A 9,606-nucleotide genomic window follows, 5' to 3' on the forward strand; every position below is an offset into this window, starting at 1 on the left:
CCGTAGCAACAGGACGCCCACACAATTATCACAGAGTCTTTGGTCAGTGGCTGCCTGCTCATCGATTTGACTGTGGAGAGCGCAGCATAATTGGTCATGGTGCCAGAGCCCCTGTGGGACATTACTGAAGAGCCACAAACACACAGTGAGTTCAGCCTTGTTGCTATTGTCAGGCAAGGAGTGCAAAGGTAAACACTTTTTTTTCTTTGAAATAATTCGACCTCACAGTTTGAAGCTGTGATACCCAAGAAGGGGGAAGGGAAACGTTGCTGTGTGTTGCAATGATTGTATTGATTTAATTGAGGCTCCATGAGAACTGTTGTCTGCCATATCCTGTATTTGTGTTACTTTGAAACAGTGTCTTGTGCCATGAGTGCACATGCAGGGTTGTGGCAATGTTGCTGTTGTACTAAAGTCACAAAAACCAACAGAGCTTAGCTTGACAATATTAGCTTGATAATATTGGTGTAGTAGTGATGGCTCAAACCCCAAGGATTCCCATGAGAACTGTTTGTGAACAAGGTTATACCAGGCAGAATAGGACTTCTGCTGTGAGCCAGATGAGGCAGTAGTCTTCTACTACAGACCAACTTCATTAATTACTGATTGACTGACTACTAGTCTTTCGTCATTGACTGACATTTTGAACAATTACAGCACAGTAAAGTATTTTTCAGGCAGGATTCAATTAACCTTGGAACTTTTTGGGGGTTATTCAGAAGCTACATACATACCGTTATGAATTAATTACAAACAGCACTCTCTATACAATGCCACATTAAACATGCTAATGTAAATTGAAAAGGCAATACAGAAGATGAATCTATGAAGTGAAAAGAAAGTAGGACAGTGAGTCTGGAGCAGGAGAGATAGTTCTGGGATACATAGAGGGAGAGCGAGAGAGTGGGGGGGAGAAAGAGAATTATTCATGCGATATATTATTCAACCTGTTATTCGTGCTCAGACAGAGGACAAAATCCTTTTTGCATGCAAATATTAAATTAAAAATCCATGGGTGTTAATGTATGTTAATCACGAGTCAGCTGTCACAGGTGCTGGGTTTGTTTATTTCGTTATAGAAGTGATCTTGTCTAAGGTAAAACTCTGTGCCTGTGTGTGCAAATTAAAGTGACCAAACTTAATATGGGAATGAACATGCACGGTAAAATTTGTACAAAAATGTTGTCAATAATTATTTCTGCTTGCAACAAAGCCCTGTATTCTGTATGACCTTAGCAGTTCAAGCTGACATCATACAAGACTAAACACACACGCGCATGCGCACATACACACACACACACACAGTACAATAAACAGGTGAGCTGTCTCCTATGCTCCAGTTATCATATGGCACACTCACGTCTCAGTCCTTGTGACATCACAACAACGCCTGCCTCGTCAACTCAGCTGGCCTCGCTGTGAAGAGCTACCATTCTGTAATGAGCTGTCTTCACTAGAGCTGAGACTCAGGGTCTCTGCAGGGTGGACACACTGCAGGGTGGACACACATCACACGCTTATCCCACTCATGCAAAACCACTGGCAGTGTGTGTGGTTGTGTGCATGTGTGTGCGTGTGTGTGTAGGGGTGGGGATTGGGGTCTGGGGGCGGCAGACTTTATGTGGGAGACGATTGGGGGTTGATTCGTCAGGTCTAGCATCAGTTCTGAATGACTCACCAATTGTATCCTACTGTGTCTGAAACAGAGTGACGAGATTGTAGATTGCAATCTACAGGCCATTGACTAAGGACAGAAGGGAAGGGAACTTCAATTATGCCCACAGTCCACCATTTCTCTGGCTGTCCTTTTGATACATTCTCTGTTACGTTTTTCAATTAACTTTCTGCCATCTTTGGAGAGGGATGAGAGAGGGATGAATGTTTCCATAGAATCACATTAGATGTGTGGACATTAATGAGCTGAGATATGGCTCTCCCCTGCTAAAGGTCACAGAGTATGTGTAATACGCGTCACATCAAACAGCTACAGAATACTTTATGAGACATCTACGACTCCTCTCCAATTGTTGAACTCCCTCTGCCCCGTTATTGAATCATTCCTCAGGACCATCACATCCTCTTACTCTAGTCATTGTGTTAGGCCAAATTAGTTGAAGCTGAGCACACAGTACAATGAAGAGGGTGCTAGGCTTCGTACTGTATCATTTATATACTGTGTAAACTATCTGACAGAGCTTACAGTAACACAATGCTGATTCTACAGCATTTATTGACCAATCAAAACAGAAGCTGCACTGTGGGGTGCCCGCAGCCTGTGATGCTGTCATGTTACTGTAATGGGAGATGACATCAACAGATTATATCAGCGTCTCATGGATGTTACAACAGCACTGGCCTGTTAACAGTAAGGCATCTGCTTTTAATATACTGTACTTTCTATCCCTCATTTACTTAAGTGTTTCCTTTATTTTGGCAGTAACCTGTACATGTCTTTAAACACATATAAGATCACTGAACCTTTATGGGTGGGAAAGAGTTTCAGAAGATTTATAGTCCATGGACGCAATACAAAACCGGAGAAAATAATAATAGGCTGACCACTTTCCTCAGAACAAAATTGGTATTATCAACAGATAGGTATGCTTCTTTCCAACGCTTTTATTTTGAACGAAATTACAACCCATCCCAAATTACACTGCTTAGGAAATCGATTGGCTGTGCTCTCTTTGTGCTGTCCTCTTAGATTTCTACCTGTCCTCTCCAATGTATGTCATTTCTATGGGCAGAAATTAGGCTCATCTACTCTGCGTCCTTTAATTTACCTAGACGTCAGAATAAATCATCATACTGTTGTTAGCAATTTATGTTACTCTTCAATATCACAAACCCCAAAGCAAGTCAAGGGGAGGAAAATAGGATTATTTGAAGAGGACAAATCATACAGGGAGGTAGATGGTCATTATCCCCTGTCCTCAGTGATGCTCTTTCAGGGATTCTCTCCTGTGGTTCTCTCCCCAGAACAAAGGGACAGCATGTAGTTTTATAACCCAGCCCTAGCCTGTTGTTGACCAATTAGAATTTGTTACAATAAAACTAGCCAATGGTCAAATAACAAGTATCCTATTTCAGAAGACATATTCCCCCCATGTCTCTGAACCATTGATCAATATTTCCCTATTACAGAAAAAACACTATTTCCATTGATCGTTAGTTCTAGTCCTCTTGACCTCTCATACTCTGTCTCTGCGTTGTGTATTTATCTTCGACATATTCTTACACTATTGACTCAATAATTGTGTTTTGTCCATTAAGTGCCTTGCCAAGATAACTGGTGATCCATTCTTGAAACTAAATGGATTCTGGGGAAAGGACAGATGACTAGCCTAAAGGTAAAGCCAAGCTGAGAGTAGTGTTGGGAATAGGAATGGGCTTTGCTACTTTTCCAGCTACTCCACTGACTGAAATGACAACAAAGAAAGTGATAAACTGCAGCTCCTCCAAGTGGCAGCAGCAGAAAACAGACTATCAGAAAATAGGACAAAGAAAACACAAACTTAGAAAAGTGAAATCTAAGAAATCCTAAATATCTTATATTTAGTGATAGGCTAATTCACTTATCGGTGCAACATGGAGAAATGCTCTGCCATTTCCTGGTTGCTAAAATTTTAATAGTTCTCCTCATTTCAGTTTATGTAACAAAACAAGCAAGTGTAGAGAATCATTGTACCATCTAAATGGAGCTGAAGCCCGTTCACCTACTCACCAACAACATATACAGCGCATTCGGAAAATATTCAGACCCCTTGACTTTTTCCACATTCTGTTGGGTTACAACCTTATTGTAAGATTGTCCCATAATGACAAAGCAAAAAGCAGTTTATAAAAAATGCAGAAATATCACATTTACATAAGTATTCAGACCCTTTAGTAAGTACTCTGGCAGCGATTAATGCCTGAATGGGAGTTTCTCCCATTCTTCTCTGCAGATCCTCTCAAGCTCTGTCAGGTTGACAGGCACACACCTTTCTATATAAGGTCCCAGAGTTGACAGTGCATGTCAGTGCAAAAATGAGATCCCTGGTGAAAACCTGCTCCAGAGCGCTCAGGACCTCAGACTGGGGCGAAGGTTCACCTTCCAACAGGACAACAACCCTAAGCACACAGCCAAGACAACGCAGGAGCGGCCCAGCCAGAGCCCGGACATGAACCCGATCAAGAGAGACCTGAAAATAGCTGTGCAGCGACACTCCCCATCCAAACTGACAGAGCTTGAGAGGATCTGCAAAGAAGAATGGGTGAAACTCCCCAAATACAAGTGTGCCAAGCTTGTATCGTCATACCCAAGAAGACGCGAGGCTGTAAACGCTGCCAAAGGTGCTTCAACAAAGGTGCTTCAAGTACTGAGTAAAGGGTCTGAATACTTCTATAAAGGTGATATTTCAGTTCTCCTATTTTAATACATTTGCAAAAATGCATTTCTCAGAACAAGAATAGACTGATGAGTTTCAGAAGAAAGGGCTTTGTTTCTGGCCATTTTGAGCCTGTAATCAAACCCACAAATGTTGATACTCTAGATACTCAACTAGTCTAAAGGTCGGTTTTATTGCTTCTTTAATCAGAACAACAGTTTTCAGCTGTGTGCAAAAAGGTTTAGCCTACTAAAATGCAACTTTAAAAAATGATTTCAACTTTATTTAACCAGGTAGGCTAGTTGAGAACAAGTTCCCATTTACAACTGCAAACTGGCCAAGATAGAGCAAAGCAGTGCGACCCAAACAACAACACAGAGTTACACATGGAATAAGCAAGCTTCCAGTCAATAACACAATAGAAAAAAAAGAAAGTCTTCATAAAGTGTGTGCACATGGCATGAGGAGGTAAGGCAATAAATAGGCCATAGTAGCGAAGTAATTACAATTTAGCAAAATAACACCGGAGTGATAGATGAGCAGATGATGATGTGCAAGTAGAAATACTGGTGTGCAAAGAGCAGAAAAGTAAATAAAAACAATATTGGGATGAGGTAGGTAGATTGGGTGGGCTATTTACAGATGGGCTGTGTACAGCTGCATTGATTGGTTAGCTGCTCAGACAGCTGATGTTTAAATTTAGTGAGGGAAATATAAAGTCTCCAGCTTCAGCGATTTTTGCAATTCGTTCCAGTCACTGGCAGCAGAGAACTGGAAGGAAAGACAGCCAAAGGGTGTGTTGGCTTTGGGGATGATCAGTGAGATATACCTGCTGGAGCGCGTGCTACGGGTGGGTGTTTCCATCGTGACCAGTGAACTGAGATAAGGCGGCGCTTTACCTAGCTTGGACTTGTAGATGACCTGGAGCCAGTGGGTCTGGCGACGAATATGTAGCGAGGACCAGCCGACTAGAGCATACAGGTCGCAGTGGTGGGTGGTATAAGGTGCTTTAGTAACAAAACGGATGGCACTGTGATAAACTGCATCCAGTTTGCTGAGTAGAGTATTGGAAGCTATTTTGTAGATGACATCACCTCTAACCTGTCTGTCAGCTCTGAACACATTATAACCCTCAATATTAATATCAGCGACCAGAATGTCCCCAGAGATCCAAGTTTCAGTCAATACCAGAATGTCCGGATTCGTCTGCATAGCCCAGATCTTGATGTAATCCAGTTAAGGAAGTAAGCAGCTAATGTTCTGATGCATCATCCCAAGTTCTGGAGTCTCCATCAGGCCTTGTCTGATGGTTGATGTTGATATAGTTGGTATGGCTATAAGATTGTATAGAACTGCACCATTTGGTCTATCCCTAGTAGTAATAGAGGGAGGAGTAGAAATGTGAAGTACTTTTCCAAGGTTAGCACCATAGGGCCTGAGGCCGCAGCCAATGTCAATATGAGGATCTCTCCGAGTAACCAATGATGGAATGTTATAAACTGACTTACATGGGCTTTGGTTGCTATCGTGCAACAGCCCAAGCCCTCTACGTGATTTGAAAACAGAGGGGTTATTCAAGTTTATGGAATTCATATTTGAACTAAAAGCAATGGTATTCTCTTTTGAGTTATCTAATAGCAGATCTAAGAGTGGAGTTCAAATGAATGGGTACACGATAACAACTGACAACGCTCCTGGCAGTATACTGTAGACAACAGTACAACAATAACGCTTAGAAAGGATGGGAGTTATTACCTGAGCCGGGCTTGGTCCGTCTCTGAGTCAATATCATAACACTGCCTTGAAAATTGCCTCCTAATATATTGTTTCCTAATATTGTACATATCTATGTGTCGCTTCGTTGGCCTGGGCTATTGTTTGTTTGAATTAAGCCCAGATTGATTTTAGTTTGTCAGAATAGCCACTCATTTAGGTAATTTATGTGGTATTGTAAATGACATCGAATTGCATAAAAAGCTTTTTTAAAAGGCCAAATTGTGTAAATCCTAAAAACACCTCTGCTCATAAAAAAAAACAAAGCCCCAGGGCCTATGATTTCTTAATCCAGCCCTGGCTGTGAAATGTATTTTCATTAACCTCAAATATTGTATTTTCAGCTGGTGTACAAAACTGAAAGTAAAAGATGGGAAGCATAGGCACATAAACAAATCGAACTCTTCTTAAACTTGCTTTCAGTGAGAATGACAGACATATAACTCACATTTCTATGTGCATTTGGTCAGGTCGCCCAAAAAGTTACATAGTGCAGCTTCAAAATGTGTTTTTTTCCCTGTTTTTCTTACCAAGCTAAATGATTTAATGACATTGGCAGATACTTTTGTTTACTTTAATCTAAAAAAGGCTTAATACAAGTAATTTATCTTATTTCAATATATTTTTTCAATATATTTGACCTTAACCATCTTGTTAAGGTAAAACACACTGAGTGTACAAAACATTAGGAACATATTGAGTTTCATCCCTTTTGCCCTCTGAACAGCCTCAATTCGTTGGGAATGGACTCCACAGGGATGCTGGCCCATGTTGACTCCAATGCTTCCCACAGTTGTCAAGTTGGCTGGATGTCCTTTCGGTGGTGGACCATTCTTGATACACACGGGAAACTGTTGAGCGTGAAAAACCCAGATGCATTGCAGTTCTTGACACGCTCAAACCAGTGTGCCTGGCACCAACTACCATATCCGGTTCAAAGTCACTTAAATATATTGTCTTGCCCATTCAGACTCTAAATGGCACACATACAAAATCTATGTCTCAATAATAATTGTTTCAAGGCTTAAAAATCTTTCTTTAACTGTCTCCTCTCCTTCATCTACTGATTGAAGTGGATTTAACAGGTGACAGCAATAAGGGATCATAGCTTTCACCTGGATTCACCTGGTCTATGTCATGGAAAGAGCAAGTTTTGTACACTCATTGTATATGGTAAAATATATTAGCTTAAAAAAACATATATATAAGATATTTAGGCTTGTTTAGATTTCACTTTTTGCAGTGAAGGCAATAAGGCAGGCAAGCAATAAGGCAGTTCCTGACATCCACTCTAGAACATGTGGGATCCCAAATGTTCATTATGCTCAAGATAAAATAAATGTATAAAAATTCCATACCTGCAGATGTAATTACCAAAGGTATAGTGTCTTCGGGAAATATTCAGACCCCTTGAGTTTTCCACATGTTGTTACATTACAGCCTTGTTCTAAAATTGATCAAATACTTACAAAAGTATTCAGGCCCTTAGCTATGAGATGTTTCTACAAATTGATTGGATTCCACCTGTGGTCATTTCAATTGATTGGACATGATTTGGAAAGGCACACACCTGTCTATATAAGGTGTCACAGTTGACAGTGCATGTCAGAGCAAAAACCAAGCCATGAGGTGGAAGGAATTGTCCTTAGAGCTCCAAGACAGGATTGTGTCGAGGCACAGATCTGGGGAAGGGTACCAAAACATTTTTGCAACATTGAAGGTCCCCAAGAACACAGTGGCCTCCATCATTCTCAAATGGAAGAAGTTTGGAACCACCAAGACTCTTCCTAGAGCTAGCCGCCCGGCCAAACTGAGCAATCGTGGGAGAAGGGCCTTGGTCAGGGAGGTGACCAAGAACCCGATTGTCACTCTGACAGAGCTCCAGAGTTCCTCTGTGGAGATGGGAGAACCTTCCCAAAGGACAACTATCTCTGCAGTACTCCTCCAATCAGGCCTTTATGGTAGAGTGGCCAGACTGAAGACACTCCTCAGTAAAAGGCACATGACAGACCGCTTAGAGTTTGCCAAAAGGTACCTAAAGACTCTCAGACTGTGAGAAACAAGATTCTCTGGTCTGATGAAACCAAGATTGAACTCTTTGGCCTGAATGCCGAGCGTCACGTCTGGAGAATACCTGGCACCATCCCTATGGTGAAGCATTGTGGTGGCAGCATCCTGCTGTGGTGTTGTTTCTCAGCGGCAGGGACTGGGAGACTAGTCAGGATAGAGGCAAAGATGAACGGAGCAAATACAGAGAGATCCTTGATGAAAACCTGCTCCAGAGCGCTCAGGACCTCAGACTGGGATAAAGGTTAATCTGAAAATAGCTGTGCAGAAATGCTCCACATCCAACTTGGCAGAGCTTGAGAGAATCTGCAGAGAAGAATGCAAGAAACTCATCAATACAGGTTTGCCAAGCTTGAGCGTTATACCCAAGAAGACTAGAGACTGTAATCTATGCCAATGGTGCTTCAACAAAGTACTGAGTAAAGGGTCTGAATACTTTAACTGTGATATTTCATTTTTTTTGTTGTTGAAATTAGCAAACATTTTTTATTTTAAAATTGTATTTTATTTGTCATTATGGGGTATTGTGTGTAGATTGATGAGAAGGGAAAACAATGTAATCAATTTTAGCATAAGGCTGTAACCTAACAAAACTCATGGGGTCTGAATACTTTCCAAAGGCATTGTATATACTGTATCTTATATTAGTTCCAAGGTGTTAACTAATACAGTGCCTTCTAGTTTAGGGGCTCCCAGACTTTTTCACTCAGGCCCCCCTTTCAGCATTAGAGGAACATCAAATGTTAGCTGACATGGGCTAATTGATCTGTACATTTCTGAAAAGTTATGAACAGCTCTCTAAGGTATGCAATGACTGACATGACAAGAGGAACTGATGATGCACTACCCAATTTCGAAATCGCACCTTGTGCATTCTACTTTTACAAAGTTCAAGAGCAAGTTTAAAACCAGACCAGCAAGTTTAAAACCAGAGTTCCTTAAAAAATAAATATATACACTACCGGTCAAAAGTTTTAGAACACCTACTCATTCAAGGGTTTTTCTTTAGTTGTATTATTTTCTACATTGTAGAATAATAGTGAAGACATCCGAACTATGAAATAACACATATGGAATCACATAGTAACCAAAAAAGTGTTAAACGAATCAAAATATATTTTCCATTTGAGATTCTTGAAATAGCCACCCTTTGTCTTGATGACAGCTTTGCACGCTCTTGGTATTCTCTCAACCAGCTTCACCTGGAATGCTTTTCCAACAGTCTTGAAGGAGTTCCCACATATGCTGAGCACTTATTTTTACTTCACTCTGCGGTCCGACTCATCCAAAACCATCTCAATTTGGTTGAGGTTAGGTGATTGTGAAGGTAAGGTCATCTGATGCAGCACTCCACCACTCTCCTTCTTGGTCAAATAGCTCTTACACAGCCTGGAAG

The sequence above is a fragment of the Oncorhynchus kisutch genome, linkage group LG3 (genome assembly GCF_002021735.2).
Source record: "Oncorhynchus kisutch isolate 150728-3 linkage group LG3, Okis_V2, whole genome shotgun sequence".
NCBI classification, from domain to species: Eukaryota; Metazoa; Chordata; class Actinopteri; order Salmoniformes; family Salmonidae; genus Oncorhynchus; species Oncorhynchus kisutch.